The 19,200-nt window shown below is 31.9% G+C and overlaps 1 protein-coding gene across 7 annotated transcripts in view; it reads right to left on the bottom strand.

Moving 5' to 3' along the window:
* LOC121118515 (uncharacterized) overlaps positions 1–19,200 on the bottom strand; it is a 255,692-nt gene that overhangs the window by 97,454 nt on the left and 139,038 nt on the right. The gene's annotated exons all lie outside the window — the stretch shown is intronic.

Genomic DNA, 19,200 nt, shown 5'->3' with positions numbered 1-19,200 from the left:
ATTCCTTTTAACACTTTTGTGCAAGTAAAGAACACTTTAATCTTCATATTATTATTGTACCGATGTTCATAATTTATAAACTCACAAGATGTCATCAACAATCAATCTATAAAATCGGACCCTAGCTACTGAAGAGATAAGAGTTGTTATCATCTCAGATATTTCAAGGTATGCTGCCTGATGGTTCCTGACACCTCTAGATCTGGATGGAAATAAGGAAGAGATGTTATTAGGTATTACCCCTCGATGTCCGCAAAATATTTAGACTCTTTAAAGTGGATTGTAAGATGTTGGAAAGTTTTTAAAAAAGAAATATAGTAAGAAAGTCTTACTATGGAGACTGTTTGGACTTTTAATGGTGGATTACTTCTTATATTATTTGCTCCTATTTTGGTTTTAGTTAAATGCTTGTATGTGTGTTCTAAATTCTGTATGATGAAGGGTTTTATTTAGTTGTTTTTGATGAGTAGTATGTGTATAGTATTTAGATAAGTTTTTTTTTTAAATTTTTTGAAAAAAATAATTGTAAACTAAAATGCTTATTTATGGGATTTATGGGATAATTTGTGCATATAAAATGAAAACCTCAATAAAAAAAAATAAAAAAATCGGCCTATAAATTAAATGGGACCTAACTAGATCATTCTTTAGTGGGGTCGATCTAGACCCAATATTAATATGCAACCGAACCAGACTAAACTTATTAAATACTAATACGGTAATTGTATTATTTTGAATAACATTTTGAGTTTGTCGTATAATATTATATAATTTTCAAACTCTGGCCTTCCAAAAAATTAATTGTATTTTATTAAGAGGTTAACATTATGTCTAGATTAATATTTTTGGAGCCATATACTTTTTTATAGTCGCTTAAACAGTTTAAGCTTCTGAGTGCGGGGGAAAAAAATCTTTACACTTTCAATTTTAAACTTTATCCAGATGTATTTCAGCAACCAAAATAGGGTACGTCAATAAAATAAAAATAACTAATATGAAGTCTATGCTACCTTAATCATCGATTTAGCCCCCTTGGCTGCAAGGATGACTTCCAGGCGGGCACTGAAGGCCCTTCACCCATTGCAGATGTAGTCATTAGGCATGGCATCCCAATACTGGTTGACGGTGTCCTTAAGGTTGTTGATATTTGTGTGACGGACAGTGCAGGCCTTGGACTAAACGTGCACCCAAAAAGTGAAGTCCAATGGGTTAGCATCTGGAGAGTAGGGGATCACATTTTCTTTGGCCAGAAACACAAGTTGTCCTCTAACCCCTTATGGGCCTTTTTCGACGTGTGTGTAGGCGCACCATCCTGTTGGATCACCACATTCATGTCCGGGTTCATGTTGGAGATCCCCAACTGCTTTTACTCTCCGTTGGTTTCTTGCCAGAGTCCAAAAGTGCACACACCAAAATTCGTTGGTCACGTTCAGATGGTATTTTATCGGTTTCTTAGACACTTAGATATAGTTTTTTTTTTAGTATTTGACTAGAATAATTTTACTGCATTCACAAAAAGCAAAAATCCCAACACTTTTATTATGACATATATGATTTTTTAGTTCAGTTTTAATCATTATTTACAACTAATGTCATTGGTAATGACGAATTTGTATGTAGTGGGTCAACTTAAAAACAATTTTAAACAAACATAAAGAAATGTAGAAAATCCCTATTTATTTATTTACTTGAAGATATTGAAACGTTTTAGCTATAGTTCAGTAACTTGACTTGATTTAAGATACTCGTGCTTATATTGGCTTTATATGGACCCTTTCAAATAAAATCTATCATATCTATTATGACGATCAATTTTGTCTACTTTAAGTTTTGCTATTTAACGTCACTCCAAGTTGTTTATAAGAATGATTTTACGATATAAATTGAGGATAATTTTGTCAAAGAATACAAATAAAATCCACAATCAATTAAAAAAACAAAAAACAGTCTAGCTTGCTTTTAGGTTGACGGGCCACATACAGGGTGAAGATTTTAACTCTGGAAAATGATAGGATTATGAACATATATTAAATTTATTTCCCAAGATTAGTTCAGCTATTCGCAAATATTTAGCTCTTATATGTACATGTCCAATGTGAAGTCAATCACACAAACCAACAACCTCTAGCTTTAACCACATCTTACAATCTGGCATAAGCCTTGATGAAGTACTCCTTTTCTATTTTAAACAGTACTATGTGCACGTTTATAGGACTTTCTTTTCTAGACGCCCAACACATATTAATTAGTCCAAGGGATCATACATTCATTTTTGTCAATGGTTTTTACCCACATTTCCTTGCCCAAAACTTAAAGTTTTAAAAGATGTTGGTTTTTCCATAATAAATCCGATTCCAATTACCATATTTGAACAAACTGCACCAATTTTAAATTCTATCATCCCTCTAGATATATTAATATCAGTTTAAGCTCTCTAGCATCATTATCTATAGAGTCATTTGTATCTTTGGGCATGCTCCAAACACGGAGGCACACAATAATGACCGTGCGGTATTCGTATAGGGAAGACATCTTAAGGATTTTGTATTTTTTGATTCAGTTTTGTCAGCTTAATTTGATGAGCACACATACATAAACAAAGATCTCAGGATTTTCCAGGAATTCTAAACTTGGTCGGATTTAAAATCTCCATCCTGTATATCCCACTTTAATTTACGTTTTGACAAAAATATTCACTAGTAATTACACATGTTACTGAAGAAGTTAAGGAAACAAAAAGGTGAACCATATAAATTAATGAAAAAATACATGAAATAATTACTATTATTGAAATTTACGAGCCTTTACTAATTGAGGTTGATGCGGAGATCACCACAAGTTCAATCAACCTTGAATAATTATTATGATATTTTTTTAAATTATAAAACTATATTTTTTTCGTATTTTTTTTTTGTTGTTACTCAATACCCCTTTTTAGATTATTCATTACTCAGATGTACAATGGAATGTTTTCTCACAAAACCTCCTCATTTTAAAGGAAACAATTGTAAAGGTTTGAATATTGTCCTATGCAAAGTGTATTGTCTATAAATGAATTACTTCTACAAATTGAAAGATGTGATAAACCCCCTTATACATACTTGAAACATTTGTTAAAGTGTATAATTCAAGTAAATCAAAAACTTATAAAGGGTGTGCAAGCTATTTATACCGCTTTTTGACGTGATATCTTGAGTAAACTCGACATTTAAGCTTAGTTTTTTGTTCTCATAAAACTTAAAACCTTCACCATTTGAAAAAAAAAAATGAACTAATTGACGAATTTGCTGCTCTAAATATTTGGAAAGGCAGTTCATTCTCCTTGGAATCCGTACTGGAAGCGACAACATTACAATTACCCAAACTCCGGTTACCTAAGGCGAACCTCTGGATCGACATGGTTGCCATTGGAGGACCTACATGTGACAGCAATACTCGACACACCTTGAAAAAAAGTCTCAAATGGCTCCAAGACAATTTTGACGACTTCATCTTACCAGACTTTGGGCATCCAAACACGCTAGACTTTGACCTCCACACTACCAAGAGTTGAATCCGATGATTTTTTTGTGAGATGTTTGATCAACGACAGACCAACCGAACCCCCGGAACACTAAAGCCGAACTTATCAGTCGGATCAAGAAGGAATTCCAGGATTTGCCAAGGGACCAAGTGGCGAAGGCCTACTCGTGTTTTCAGTCTGGTATACAGACTTTGATTGGAGCTGGAGGGCATTTGATTGATTTTAAGCAAATCAGAATCCTTGAATCTGGCTTTATTTTTTAATATGTTAAGTGGTTGGATAAAAAATTGTGATAAAAAAATATATTTTTGTAGACAGATAGCTTGTGCACCCTGTAAACAGTTTACTTCGTATTTAGTATTTCATGACATTTAATATACTTTAAATCCTGATGTGTTTATGTAATATTTGGAAAAACAAATATTTGTATATATCTATATTATTTCGTGAATTTAAAAAATATTACTATGAATTACAAATAACATATTCAATTACGATTACTTAATAGATCATTTGAGAAAATAAGGACACAATAAAAATGAAAGTATTATTCGATATTTGTAGAAAGGTAATAACATGGATTAGTTATTACCTACAAGTTTGCATAGACTTTCACTTTTGATTGGATGACTCAACTCCAACGAAGTAATTAACCACAATTATTATTTTTGTTGAAAGTTTCATTTATGTATGCTAATGCTCTTACTGTATTGTAGATATATGTACATATGTATTGCGTGTGAACATTATGGAAGGAGTTAGGGTCTGAGTGACCACAAGTCACCTTCACTAAGTATGTATACAGTTTGTTACACAAGAGGGGAAAACGAATTCATAATACGACATTTTTCCAGAATTTTTATTTTTCTAAATAATATATTTGTAACTCATCACACTTCTTCCCAGGGATGCTACCATCTCTGTAACCCGTACAAATAGTTCTTGGGATTTTTATCTTCAAAATAATTGCTCTAAAGACATATTTTGATTTTGGCTCAATTACTCCGAGTTGGATTGACTTAGACGCGTCAAATTTTAACACAACATGCCTTTAAATGTCTTTTATTGTTTAAATATATTTAAAAGTTACACTTTCAAAAACAAAAGTTTAATGTCAGCTTTCTAGCAACTCGATTTACTCCATTTTCACTGAAACACTGACATCTACTCATTCAAACAACTGTTATATAAAAACTCTACGTACGAAATGGCTGAAACTTTTGTCATCAGATACTAGAAAGATGTGACTAGCTTTTATTTACATTAACTGCCATCTTCGGGTTGAGGTCGGAAACTTTTCAACCGCCTCGTATGTACCTAAAAAAATTTTTATTTCTTATTTGAATGTGAGCACACAATGTTTGGGATCACTGAAGCTCTGTTATTTTTTGAATTTTAAAATATTATTAAATACTAAAGATTTTACATATTTGTATATTTCCCCTAAACAAAAACAAATTAATTCCATTTACACAAAAGTTCAGAGCATCTTATACAAACTCAGATCCACTAAAACGCCATTGCCTCATAATTACGTCCAAATTATTGATCAATCTATCAAAATTTGATTTACTTTTTTTCTAGTGTTTGTGTTTCTTATATGTTTTAGGTGCGAGTTTACCTCCACATTGTATGTGATTTATCAATCATCATATACAATGATGTTAATCATGTGTGTTTTTTTAGCTGGCCCGTTAAATTGTAATTGGTAGTATGAAGCAAGGTTAATAGAAATACAAGGTTATACCATAACGCTTTTCGTTCAAATGTTTGACTTCCGTCACATTTCTTATTAGTGACGTCATAGAGAATAAATGTTACTAATAGTAGCTATATATAAGCCTCCTTGACTGTCACTGTTAGAGCAGCATTGTCTATGACGTCATAACCTGTGTGTCTTGCCTAGCAGTCGATACGATACATCAAATTGAAAATTCTAGCTAGCCCGAACACATGATGGTCTAATCTTGTATTTTTATTAACCTTTGTATAAAGAAGGAATTTTATTAGATATTAATAACAACTACTAAGTTGTTATTAATAATATCTAATTCCTGAGTAGTTGACATCCTAAATATATTCAATTATACTCAAAACCGGTTTTTTTAATAACTTAATTTGGGAAATTTTTTGAGAAAAGCTAGATTTTTTGAATTTTTTTTTCGAAAGCTTAGAATTTTTTTTATAACTATAAATTCTTATTTGAAAAATGTTAAATTTTGGATTTAAAAAATATATATATAATTCTGCGACCGTCTTTGATTCGGAATGAGAAAATAACGGTTTCTTTTGAATCAAAGATGTATATTTTACTACTTCTTTGAAGAAAGGCTTGTATGTTCCAGATATCTGGATTCTAGTTTTCCTACTTATTGTGTAACGTAATGTAACTTCATTCAGGCATATCAAAGTAGTTACCTCATATTGGTTATTCTTAATTCATTTATATGTATGTTTAAAATGTACTGATTCAATACTTATTCATTTGAACAAACAATCAACCACAACAATAAACTTATTGTTGCTTTTTATACGCAAATAGCTTCAGTTCATGTTGACTGTTTACAACCACAAGTATTCAAAAAATTATTTAGTATGAATGTTAAAGCCACATGTTCTTTTCATACTGTTTTAAAGTTCTTTGTAAATATTATGATATTAGCGGTAGCAATACCCAGAGTAATTAGGCGTCCGACCAAGGACAAATCTTGCTTTAATAATATAAAGGTAACTCCTGAAGAAATCCTTAGTGTTACGATCCTTTTTCATGAGCTCACTCAATGTCACACTCTGTATATTTCTAATTACTTTGCAAATTATAATCTTCAAACCTCAACAGTTATTCCTTTTTAAATAAAGAGGTTATGTGATTTTATTTGAGTATTAATTTATATAATTGTAATTCATAAGTATTTTTTAGTGTGTAATTTTTTATTTTTGTAGTTGCCATTCTATACAGTGTTTTAATATTTATACAACTTAATTAGCAGCATTTACCAACATCCATTAGTTGCTATTTCTATCCGAGTAAGATACATGCATAGAAATGTATTTATCAATAAATGTTTTATTGGGGGCATATTTGTTCTTGACTAATATTAGTTTATTTAGAGCGGCACCATACAACTCTATCAGTGATAATATATTCTTATAATAGAGATAGCACCCTGTATTGCATGAAGTAATTAAGCGTCGACTAAGAAACCCGCTTTGCTCTAATAATATACTCTCCGTTTTCAGAGGCACACACATACGCAGTTACTCAATTCCTCAATGTTTTCTCCTCAAGAATGAAATAATGATAATAACAGTGAAGATGAGCAAGTATGTACTTTAGTCTAGCGAATAAAGTACTTCCTTAACCTTTAGCTACACACTTTCATTGTTTAAAATTAAATCCTAAATTCATATACTATGTTATAGTGTTCTTTGTGTTTGCCAAAACGCCAGCCTTATTATACAACTTTATAAATACCAGTGGTGCCCTCAACATAAGAGCCAAGGATTCATTGCCCCTCCCACACTTTTGTGAAATTTTAATAGCTATTACAAAAAACAAAAAATATACAATTTTCGAGGGAAAATGTTATTCAACATTTTATTAAATCTGTTAAATTGTTAAGCATCGAAGAACATAAAAGCGTTGTCTTATTAATATAAAATATAATTCCCGAAAAAATATTCTATATATTTCGCCATTTTTCATATGCACACTCACATATAGCTACTCAATGCTTAGATTTTCTTTCCACATGATTGAAATAATAATCTTCACACTTTGAGATTTATTTAATATGATGTGATGAGTCAGAGAGTACTTTAGTCTCTACGGGGCTCACTGTCTAGGTTTTACCTACACGCATGTTGTTAAGCATAATCTACAGTCATATTAATTTTATGTAATATAATGAGCATATATACCGGGTAGTCCATTAAAATCGGGACACCAACTAATTCAATAACTAATTAAGATTCAGTGATTGATATTTATTCATATTTCGAAATATTAAAGCATAAGCAATTAGTTACAAAACATAAACAAATTTGAGCTCTAGCTTAAGTACAAGTCGATAAAATGACAATGGAGCAAGATAGACGTCTCCAGGACCACCGTCTACACCGTCAACAGGTCCCAAGCCTTGGAGAGGAAGAACGGGTTTGAAAAGCTCCAAGCTGGATTCGGAGGAGTGAAAGAAAACAGCCCATGCCAATCCCCTCAAGTCCATGAGGGCCATCCAAGAAATATTGGGTTTCACACCAGACAATCCAAGTGTCTGGAAATAGCCTTGTGAGGGAGGAAACAACATTTTTGACACCAGCAATGAAAGAAACAGATCTTCTCCGTTGCAAGACTCTTATGAATAAGTCTTTTGATTTCTTTTTGGACACTTTTGCCCCCCCCTATTGATAAGCCCACCGACTATACCTTTTGGGTACATCCCGAGGGGAAGGTTTGCAGTGTCCATCATCCAGGCACCGTGTCCCTCAATGCTACTGTCAGCCACCATTTGGACATCATGACAGAGGACTATATCCGCTACAGGTTCCACGCCTTCCACCGCCATCTGGGAGCCATAATTGCCGTTAAGGGCGGCTACATTAATTATTAAAATATATTAGTCACGCATATCTATTGATATTAATTTTGTTAAAATTCTATTGTTAATTAATTAATAAATTATATCTTGTTGAAGTTTAAAAATCAAAGTGATCGGATTTTAATGGACCAGCCGGTAATTTACTTTAATAATATGGATATTTTTATTTGTCATTGCAAATTAAAAATTGTGTTTATGTAGGTGCAAGAATAAGTAAATATATTTATTTATATTGCGTCCACAAAATACATACATGCTGTGGCACAACCTTGGAAGTAATATATATTTTTTCGTTTGTTCATGTCCCATTCTATTAGTTCTCTTTTTATGAATAACTCAGATCAAGCTTTATCAATATGACCTTGCTCTGTCGAATATACTTTATTCCGAGGGAATAAAGAATGAGATAGGTTCAATATACATATACATAGACCCATGATCTACTTTCATTGATGTACATTTATAAATTCTTCATGACAATAAACTTTCAAGTGAGTAATATTAATTCTCTTTTTTTAAAAGTCGAACAATGTTTGTGAATACATATTTGACATGGCTTCATATCAAAATATTTTCCAATTCAATACATACTTTAAATGTTAAATCATTTGCTTTATTCTCTAAGAGACTCATATCTAAGTATATTTAGGTTACGGAAGAATTGGTTGAGGTAATTAAAAATACCATTGAAGGCAGAACAGTCATGTTGACCCTCAATGGATTTCCTCATGAATTTGACCAGCCAGAAGACCATGCGTCGCTTGGTGAAGCAAGAATTAAACCTTAATGCCTGCAAAAGAACATCTCGTCAGGGTTTGATACCTTTATATCGAGTAAAGCGTGTGACTTGGTACAAAATCCTCTTTAACAAGTTTGAAAAACAAGAATCTTGCCTCCCCACAGCTCTGAATGTTTCTCAATCTATTTATATAGAATCTGAATTTTTCTACAGAGCTGTGTACATTAAAAAAAACGCTTGCCTCACAATGCCAAACTACCATCAAAAATTTCTTGTCTTCTCTATATATATCTTTCTCTATAGAACAATGATAACAACTTTAGAAATTACTTTTTAACTTACCAACAACGATAAAACTTGCAAATCCATTAATTAAGAAAATTATATTTTTCTCATATTAACATGAAATACTTTTTTATGAAACTTTTATGATTTTGTATGATTACTCTCGCTGCAGTTCAGACAATGTTCCCATTCCTATAGATGACCAATTGTTATAATTAGGTACAAATATTGTTCAAATAAAAATATTTTTGTTAAATATGATCGATGATTCAATAAATGATCTTTAGAAAAAAATTATCTTTTATTTATACTTCAAAAATCAACTGACAATAAGAAATTTTCTATTTGCAATTACTAAGAAATAAAAAAGAGAGATAAAAAATAAATTGAAAGTCTTTGTAATTTGTAGTCTCATTCTATAGAAAAGGATATATTCTTATCTATGTAAAAGAAAGATTTGCAAAAGATTTGTGTCGAAAAAGTCATGTACATACAAGGATTTCATTCTTATTATTATTTTATAGATTAATCTATTATTGTCTATAGCATTAAATAAGAAACGATTAAATAACAATCTCTTTATGAACAATTATGCAGAAAAGTATTATAGGGATTATGAAATGGATGTTATTTATATAGTCATTAACTGAAAAAGCTTCTTTTGTATGTAGTTTATCAACAAAAAAACAATCTAGAATGGTTTTCTCAAAATTGAGCATAAATTACATACATTTTTTAACTAATTCATCATCGTTTATATATATATAAAAAATCTGATTAGTTTTTTCAAAGCACATAAATTACCAAAAACTTTTTGCTACAATGATACAAATATAGTTTGATGGATTTAATTTTAAAGACTATATTGGAATCAAATGAAGCCTCTAAACCAGGGGTGTCAAAGATACGGCCCGCGGGCTGGAAGCAGCCCGCAATGAGGTTCAATCAGGGCCGAAGGATAATTGCAAAGTAAAAAATATTCATAAAATTTCTAATTATTTTTAAATTCCTAAGTACAAAATTGTAATAATATTCTGTATCTTTGTTCCATTCCTTTCTTAGTTCATTTTGTCTTCTTTTTTATATTCCCCTTTTGACAAGTTTTTTGCATATATTTCCGGTTAATCCGACGGTAACTCAAACTTTTCTTTCTCTGCTTCACCCATATTATCAAATATGTCGTTATCAGAAGAAAAAAAAAAGTGGATAAGGATTGTAGAATTTTTCAAGAAAAGTAGACCACATCATATTTTTTCACGGAAAAACAAGGTAAACCTCTGTGCTTGGTGTGTTTAAAACATGTTTCGGTATACAAGGAATGTAATATTCAGCGCCAATATCAAAGTCACCACAGCTCGAAATATAACACATTAAAAGGAAAAATGAGAACAAATAAGTTCTGATGAATTTCATGAAGGTCTGAGGAAACAGCAGTCAACCTTTGCCCGGATTCGAGAAGTAAGTGAAGCTTCAGTAAAGGCCAGCTACCTAATTGCCAATAAAATAGTATTAGCATCAAAGCCGTACTCTGACGGTGATTTTGTTTAAAGATGCATGATGAAGGCGTCTGAACTCGTATGCTCCGAGAAGCGACAAGCCTTTGCCAATATCAGCCTGACGAGGAATACAATAGCAGAGATGATTTCGGAACTATTGCAAGATTTGACTAGTCAATTGAAGCAAAGAGTTGGGTGTTTCATTACATTTTCCGTTGCAATTGACGAGAGTACTGAAATCACGGATGTGGCTCAATTGGAGATACTTATCCGTGATATTGATAATACAATGACAGTTGCTGAAGACATTTTTGTATCTGTAGTACCTGCACTGGACAGAGTGGAAGTGGACAGGTCACACGCTGTCAGCATTGCTACAGGCGGCGCACCATCCATGATCGGAAAAAGGCAGTGACAAAGTTCAAAGCGAAAGTGCAAGTACACAATGGAGGAAACCGCTTCTGGACATACCATTGTATTTTGCACCAAGAGATATTGTGCTTTTAAGTCCTTGAAAATGGACTACGTTAGGGAGGTGGTTGTTCAAACTGTAAATTTTATCCGAACCAGTTTGAGACCTTTCTTCGTGACAGGAACATTACACACAGCCTGCTGTAACATAATAAAGTGAGATGGTTAAGCCGAGGCGCTGTGTTGATGCATTTCTATGATCTACGAGACGAGATGAGTCATTTCGTGGTTCCAGAATTACAATGGTGAACCTGCTCATTTTCCATGCCTGAGAAATATGTGCGAAGAAAGACCTAATATAGACTTGAAGCGATTGAGAGACAAGATTGCCGGATTACTGGCAGATTTTAACAAACGATTTCAGGTATTTGGTGAACTTGAGACAAAATTTTCGGTTTTTATCCCACCTTTCACAGTTAAAGCCATTAATCTTCCGGTCGACATCCAGCTAGAAATAATTGATCTGCAACGTGTCGCAGATTTGAAGGACAAATTTAACTCCGTTGGTATGGACACATTTTATCAGTATCTAATACCAAGGTACCCTAAATTTACAGCTCTTGCGGCTAAAAATATATGCATGTTTGGAATAGCTTACCTCTGTGAACAAATCTTCTCAGTTATAAATATCAATAGAACAAAATTGCGTTCAAAAAGATATCCAATAAGCACTTAAATGAAGTTATAAAAGTTAGAGCCAGTTAGGACATTACACCTCATGTTGATGCACCCGTTCAGGTATATAGATGCCAAGTTACAGGAGCAGAATAGATTCAAGTTTATAAAATCTTGCCTTGCTATTTGAATTTGCAGATAATGTAAATATAAAAAAATTGCAGCTCTTTAAGAATCTCTAGTTATTGTTTAATTTATTAAAATATTCATTTAATGTTCTTATTTTTTCATAATCTTTATAAAATCTCATGCAAATGTATTTTTTAATTTAAAATTTAAATAAAATTTTAGTTAAATTAAACAATGTACCTTCTCTTTTTTACACAAGAACAATAGAAATACATCATGTTCACATGTGGCCTACGATGTGATATGAGTTTGACACCCCTACTCTACACTATAGTTTACCTTCTCGGGTATCTAAACTTATTCTAGAAATTGGAATATAAAGCTTATAATTAACCATAATATGCACCTTAAGTATTGGGTTTTATGTATATATGATGAGGTAACACCCAGTCCTAGGGTTCCTATTTGACCCAAAAATGTTTAAATACGTTTTTGCAAATACATTTATTGTATGATATAAAATTTAACAATATGTTAATTTATAAATGGCCCAATGACACCTGTCCTGATCTCTGGGGTTGTCAAATATATTCGGCAAATCTAATCTTCTTATCATGTTATCTTTATTGTACCTCATAAAATAGAAAGAGTACCAAAAGTCAAAAAGCTGTTGATAGTAGTTTGCCAATCGTTCGCAACTAAATAGTGAATATTCAATAATTATTGACAATTGTTCTAGGTATAGCATAAGCTAATTATAATTAAACCAATCAACTTCAGGACACCTCATAAGTGGAACAATTCTCAGTAGAAAACAATATGTATAGTAGAATTTTATTTGTATTGGCTTGTGCGTGAGTAAGAAAATAAATTTTAAGCTTTTGTACAATAATAAACCAATGAAGACTATAAAATTTTATTGTCTTAATCTAATATTTATAATTATTTGTCAAAGATTTCACCATTGTAGGCATGAAGGAATTACAATTTCTTGTTGTTGTATTTATCGGACATGTTGAACCACTCTTTTTCGACAGAAGTCTTTCGACTACAGACATTCAGATGATGGGTCTGGCAGGGTCTATTCTCTACATACTGCTATATACTTAAGTCGATTAGATTCAAGTTTGTTCTTAATGGTGTTCGAAATCCCAAATTGGTCCATTTTTTCCTACTCGTTTTTGCTGTTGTAAGGCATTCATCATTGGAATTCGCCACTTTCCAAGCCAAAATCCTTCTCCACCAAGATCAACATGGCCTTTTGCGAAATGTTGTTGTTCTTTGCAAGCATTCTAGCGCACGCTAGCCAAGGATTCTGCTTGAACAATTGTCTTCATCTTCTAGATATTGGCCTTGATACGGACTATACTGGGTCTACCACTGCTTCAACCTGTTTTAAAGCTAGTTCAACCTGTTTTATATTATTGAAAATGCTAACATGGAATGTAAAGTTCTTGGCAAAATCCAAATCCCAAACAAAAATACACATACGGCAAATTTTTGTGTTAGTGTGGTGCTCCACTAGACAAGCAAAACCAGTGCTTTCAGCTTGTACCCTATAATGACTCTGTTATGTATTGTGCAAACCGTTGATAAATTATGTGACCACTCTTCAAACATGGATAAGGGGTGTGAAAGTTTAAGTAATTTGTTAGTTTCTGCACTATTTATAAATAATCATGAAAATTGCAACATTTTAATTGTTTTTATATGTATATACCTAATAATTAAATGCTCAGATACGAACGATTGGTTACACAAGTCCAGAAAAGTCATATATACAGCAAAACAATTAAAAATAAGCTTATTTATAAGTTCTTCTATATAGGTTCCTTGACAACAGCAATCAATATCACAGACCTAGGAGGAGGGGTGGGGCTGTATATATTTAATTCTACGTTACGTCTCTTCCAATCTTTACCTAAGTACTTCACTGGTTTATTTATCCATGCCAACATTCAAATAGTATAAAATTAATTGATGTACAAACTTGTTTGCCATTAGTAGTTGTTTCATTTGATACTATGAGCTAATAAATTGAAAAATATTTGGTATTATATGTTTGTCCGTTCATAATCTAAAATAGTAGTTGAATAAAAGAATATGAAATTTGTAAAACTGTAATGTTATAATTCTAAATTGATAATTAATTGTTCTCAAAGTAAAAGCATTTAGGAACACATCAACTCAATCCAATGGAAAAAATATTGTTGACTAGTGTTATTATTGCTGAAAGATATTAAGAGCAAATACAATCAAAGAATTTCTTTACATAGCTATATACTACAACAAAAACTATACCTCCATTTATAAGCCTATATATTTACATATTTCATTCTATAAAACTTTTTATTTACATACAAAGATACACAGTTTAAACACGAACAAGAAGATTAAGCATTGATAATAAAATTATATTTCATCAAGGCAATGAAATTTAAAATATATATTTTAATTAATTTTTATGTAAAGATTTAATTTATAGTGTGTATTCTATTATACTCAATACTAGTGTTGAGACGGGGTCCGAGACCGATTTTTTTTTTTTTTCGGTTTTGTTGTTTTTTTTAAAAAGAATTTTAACCTATATTTTTTTCAGACTGCAATCAATGACTGTTGACTGAAATTCAATTGTTTCCAAATCGTAGACCAATTTTTCGGTCAACATAGTGAGTGGTCCACTAAAGTCCGAAAATCTTGAATTTTAAACTTCAACAAGATATAATTTATTTCTTAAAAATAGAATTTTAACAAAATTAATAATTTATTGATTATGTGTTTGAGCTCTCTTAATCATTAAGGTGGGCGCACTTACTGTCAATGATGCCATCCAGACGGCAGAGGAAGGCCTCGCACACGCTGCGGATGCAGTCTACTATCAAGGTGGCCAAATACTATCTTAAAGTGGCTCTATGGGCCTTTGTGTTTAGATGACGTATACTGCAATTCTTCCCCTCGACATGCGCCCGAAAGGACTAGCATACATATTGATCCACTCCTTTACAATAGAGGACTGAGGCTGTTGACATTTTGCTCAACCATCCCATGTTGTTAAACAAGTGGATTCAGCTTAGGGCATGATGGTGGCCATAAATCCTCGGTCCCAAATCCACTTGACTTCCATTTTTTCATCAACTAGGCTTGAACTGTCTTGCTGTTATGTACAGGATTCCCATCCTGGATTCAAACAAAGTTACCTATGTCATAGGGTTGAATCACTTTTTGGATGAGGATGAGATTTTGGTATATGCTTGGATTTACGGTATCTTCAATAAATATGGGAGGGAAAAAGTTTCCACGAGAGACAATATAACATAACATAATGACTATGGCAGATTGTTTGTACGTTGCCAGTTTGGCCCAATTTTCTCCCTAATCTTGTTTTCTGAGTTGTACGAAAATGATTTATGCAACACATTTAACTTCATATGCCACTATTATGTTTTTATACTTTTCACCATTCTTTTGGGAGTCAAGAGTATGAATGGGTCTTAAAGATGTGATAAGTGTATATTTTAGATGTTATGCCATAGTTTTCAAATTAAATAATTGTTTACATACATAGTTATGTTACAAGATGTGAATATTATTAAAGCTTTAGCTCATATGAATATTATTTTTAAGTGATTTTGTTCTGTAAGTATACAACTTAGAATGTTGTATGTAGAAAATGAGGCAGAGGAATGCACGCTATACGCAGTACATAAATTGTCTTTTTTCCGATTTTTTTTTCTTTTTTTGTTATTTTAAACAAATTTACTCGGTTATTTAGTACTAAAAAGTCATATTTAAGGTTCATTTATCATATAGTTTATTTATATACGAAAAAAATAAATGAATGAAAATTAAATGAAGATCTGAGACGCTTGTAATCATTTATTATTTAACATTGATGGTGTATAATGGAACATTATATATTATGTTTAAATAATATGTAAATGTCTTTTCTATACAAAAACAATAAATAAAAAGCTTGCAAATAAATGATTTAGTGAAAAGTAAACTTTCTTTTTGGCACAAAGTGATATTCATTGAATAAATATGCTCATTTTTATTTAGGTAGATATTCGTGTGCAGAAAATTGCCCTGGAGAAAAATGCCAGTGTGGAGAATTTCCATTTGCACAACTTTCAGTTATTCATTAACAAAATCTGAATACCTCGGCCCAAAGCATGTTTTGTGTAAAGACAGATAGATCAAGGAGATTAAAACCACGATCAAAGCTTCACATAGAATTTAAGCCACCTCCAAATACTTAAAATGAACCCTGGGAAAAGGATTTATAACCTGTTTGGTGGCACTACCAAAGTTTTAATCAATCTAAAATCGATTTCATAGGGAAGCTAAATAATTGTAATAATAACAGCAAGATCTTATTACTTTGTAGAAACTTGTCCGTAGGGTGCTTAGGAGCACCGACTACGTTTATTCTACTTAAGTTCATTGGGGTTAGTAGGGTTAATAAAAAGGTGCTTAAGTCTTAGCTTCAACTTTATGTAAATAGGGGCAGGTAAGTACTTATCTAACTTCACTGGTGTAACGTTTAATTAAGGATTTACCTAAGTCCCGGTGAAAACCAAATCTAAATAAGTAACTAAATTCAATTTATGTTATGTGCGAGGGTTTAAGAATATGTGGAGGGTACCTAAATCCCTAATTTGTAAAGTTGTGGTGGTGGTTTTTAACCCGCTCGATGTCCCTGCCATATTCTTAATCAACCTTTGGTCCTAGAGTTAGTTTTGGAGTATTAGGAAGGACCCTAAATACATCGTAAAGCAGCGGTGATAGATTTACATTTGGTTGGTTTCTTTGGCTTACCCTTCATCAAACTATGGGCCCTGGGTTCATTTTGAAGCATTGGGAGTATGGCATTGCATTAAACAGTTTTTGGGCCAAGGTATTCTGACTTCGTTAGTAAATGACGGAAATTTTCACAATGTCAATTTTCTTCTGAGGAATTTTCCTAGAACCCTACATATTATCGATTCATTATAAAAGATGAACGTTTAAAAGTCAAATAGGCATGGAAAAAAACATATGTGCTTGTTTTATTAAAGAAATACCTATACAAGTGGTCATTTCATAATAAGACACATTTATACATGTGGCGCGTCAGCATAGTGCAGAACCTAGACTTGAGTCACGATTTCTTACTTATCTTTTTATTCTACTACATACTAAAATTAACTATCTTATATTTAATTTAATTAGGGATGTATCGGTCCTATTTTAAATCATAACCCTCAAATGTCAATTTTAAACAAAGTTAGTATAGATGTAAGTAAGAGAGACATTTTGTTCCCCCCAAAATGGACGTCTTTTGTCGAATAAGAAATCATAAGATATTCCCAAATGTGCTGTGCAGTGTTGTGTCAGTCCTTATTTAGGACTGGATTAAACTGCAGTCTTGAATAAGAAAATTATTGACGAGGGCCAAACTATCACTGACCCACAGAGAATTTTGAAGCTCTTTCATAGGAGCTTCCAAAAGCTTGTTGGGGGTGAAAGAGCTAATTTTCCTAGTTCTAAGTTAGGAAAACATTCAATCTTCACAAAAAATATTATATCAAAATGCATAAAAAAACATTTTAAGGATGGAAAAGCTTTCGGTCCAGATGTCATTGGTAGGAAGATTTTCACCATATGCGTAGATGAGGTTATTCCTCATTGAGTTGAACTGGGAAGTCTATAGAAATTCGAGGGAAGCTTCCACAGTCCATAACAAGAGGCCGTATAGTTCTTATCCCTAAAAAGGGATGGCTACCGATATCAACAATTGGAGACCAATCATGGTGCTCAATGAGAGCTATCACATTCTTTCGGGTGTTTTTGCCAGTAAAATAGGACCAATTTTGAACTCCAAAATTGGCAAAAGACAAAAGGTTTCCTAAAGAGTTGGAAGATTTAAGACATTTCAAAAAATGTATAGTCTGCTATTGAAATTGTACGTAAAAAGGAAACTTTCTGTGCAATTATAGCTCTGGACTTCAGCAAAGCCTTTGATTCTGTCCTACACACTCATATTTTGAAATCAGTTAAAAAGGCTCCTTCCAAAAAGAATACTTTAATTCCATTATAGCTCTTCTCTTCAATGGTAAGTCACCTATCTCTAACAGGGTTGGAGAAAGCGACTCAACTACTTTAAGAAAGAGTTGCCCTCAAGGTTGTCTTTCAGCCCCTTAATATTCTTCGCTGCACTAAAAGATCTTGGAGATTCGATTATAAAGAAATTCAAAGGGCTTGGAATTGATTTTGGGACCTCGGCACATATAATTGATATGTATACCGACGACGTCACATTGATGTTAGAAGCTAAGTCGGAGGCTCAATTAACTAAACGAATTGAAGTGATTTTAAATTACTTTAAGAAGTATGAAATGAGTTCCGGTTTGAAAATGAACTATAAAAAATTGTGAGCTGTTCAATTACGGACACAGTGGAAATATTGGGAATTATATGGGATACAACAGGTGCCTCTTATTCGAACTGGACATTCCTAAAAATTTATGTGTGTTCTTTCTTATTTATTCCTGACTTTATTTAAAATCCTTATTTATGTTAATATAAAGCGATTCCTTCTAGTGATTCATATTACATCATTTTTATGTTTTGTGATAAAATAAATAAAGTACCTTAATTGAAGATTATTTCAAATACATTTCAGTTAGTTTGGTAATCATTTGTAAACATTGATAGCTAGGAAGTCAATATATACCACTTTGGGAATGATTGTTTTAGAGCATATAATTCTTATAAATTAATTCATAATTCCAAAACAAATGTTCTATATAGCATTAGACATCTCTTTGCTTTTTATTATCCTCGTATGAATAGATAAGTAATAGAAAATAATAATTAAAGTTATTTGAAACCTCGATAATTAATTTTACAATTTGTTGATATATCAGAACCTAATGAAGTAAAATACCTAAATAATTGGGTACAGGAAATGTATGACCGATTAAGAATTTACATAGAAGAATAAGCTAACATATATATAAGGATATGTCAGTTTTGACGGATTGTTAAACGTATGATACGTATTTGTGGTATATTTAAGTATTTCGTATGAATTTTAAAGGTCTTTTAATCCAAGAAAATTAAAGTATGATATAAATGTTGAGTGTAATAATCTTTGACAAAAATATTTGTATCCCAAAAAGTGTATTCTTTTATTTATAATTATTGAAAAAAAAACATTTTAGGATTGTTTTTTAATGCCTTAGTATTTAATATACTAACGAATATTATCGTATATACATCCATAGAAATGGAACATACCTAATGGACTAAAAAATAAATGAATTAAATTGGTAAATAGACATATATACTTAAATTTGATAT

The sequence above is a fragment of the Lepeophtheirus salmonis genome, chromosome 5 (assembly GCF_016086655.4).
Source record: "Lepeophtheirus salmonis chromosome 5, UVic_Lsal_1.4, whole genome shotgun sequence".
Taxonomy (NCBI): domain Eukaryota; kingdom Metazoa; phylum Arthropoda; class Copepoda; order Siphonostomatoida; family Caligidae; genus Lepeophtheirus; species Lepeophtheirus salmonis.
The sequence above is the reverse complement of the archived record's forward strand: the minus strand, read 5'-3'. Positions and strand labels throughout refer to the sequence as shown.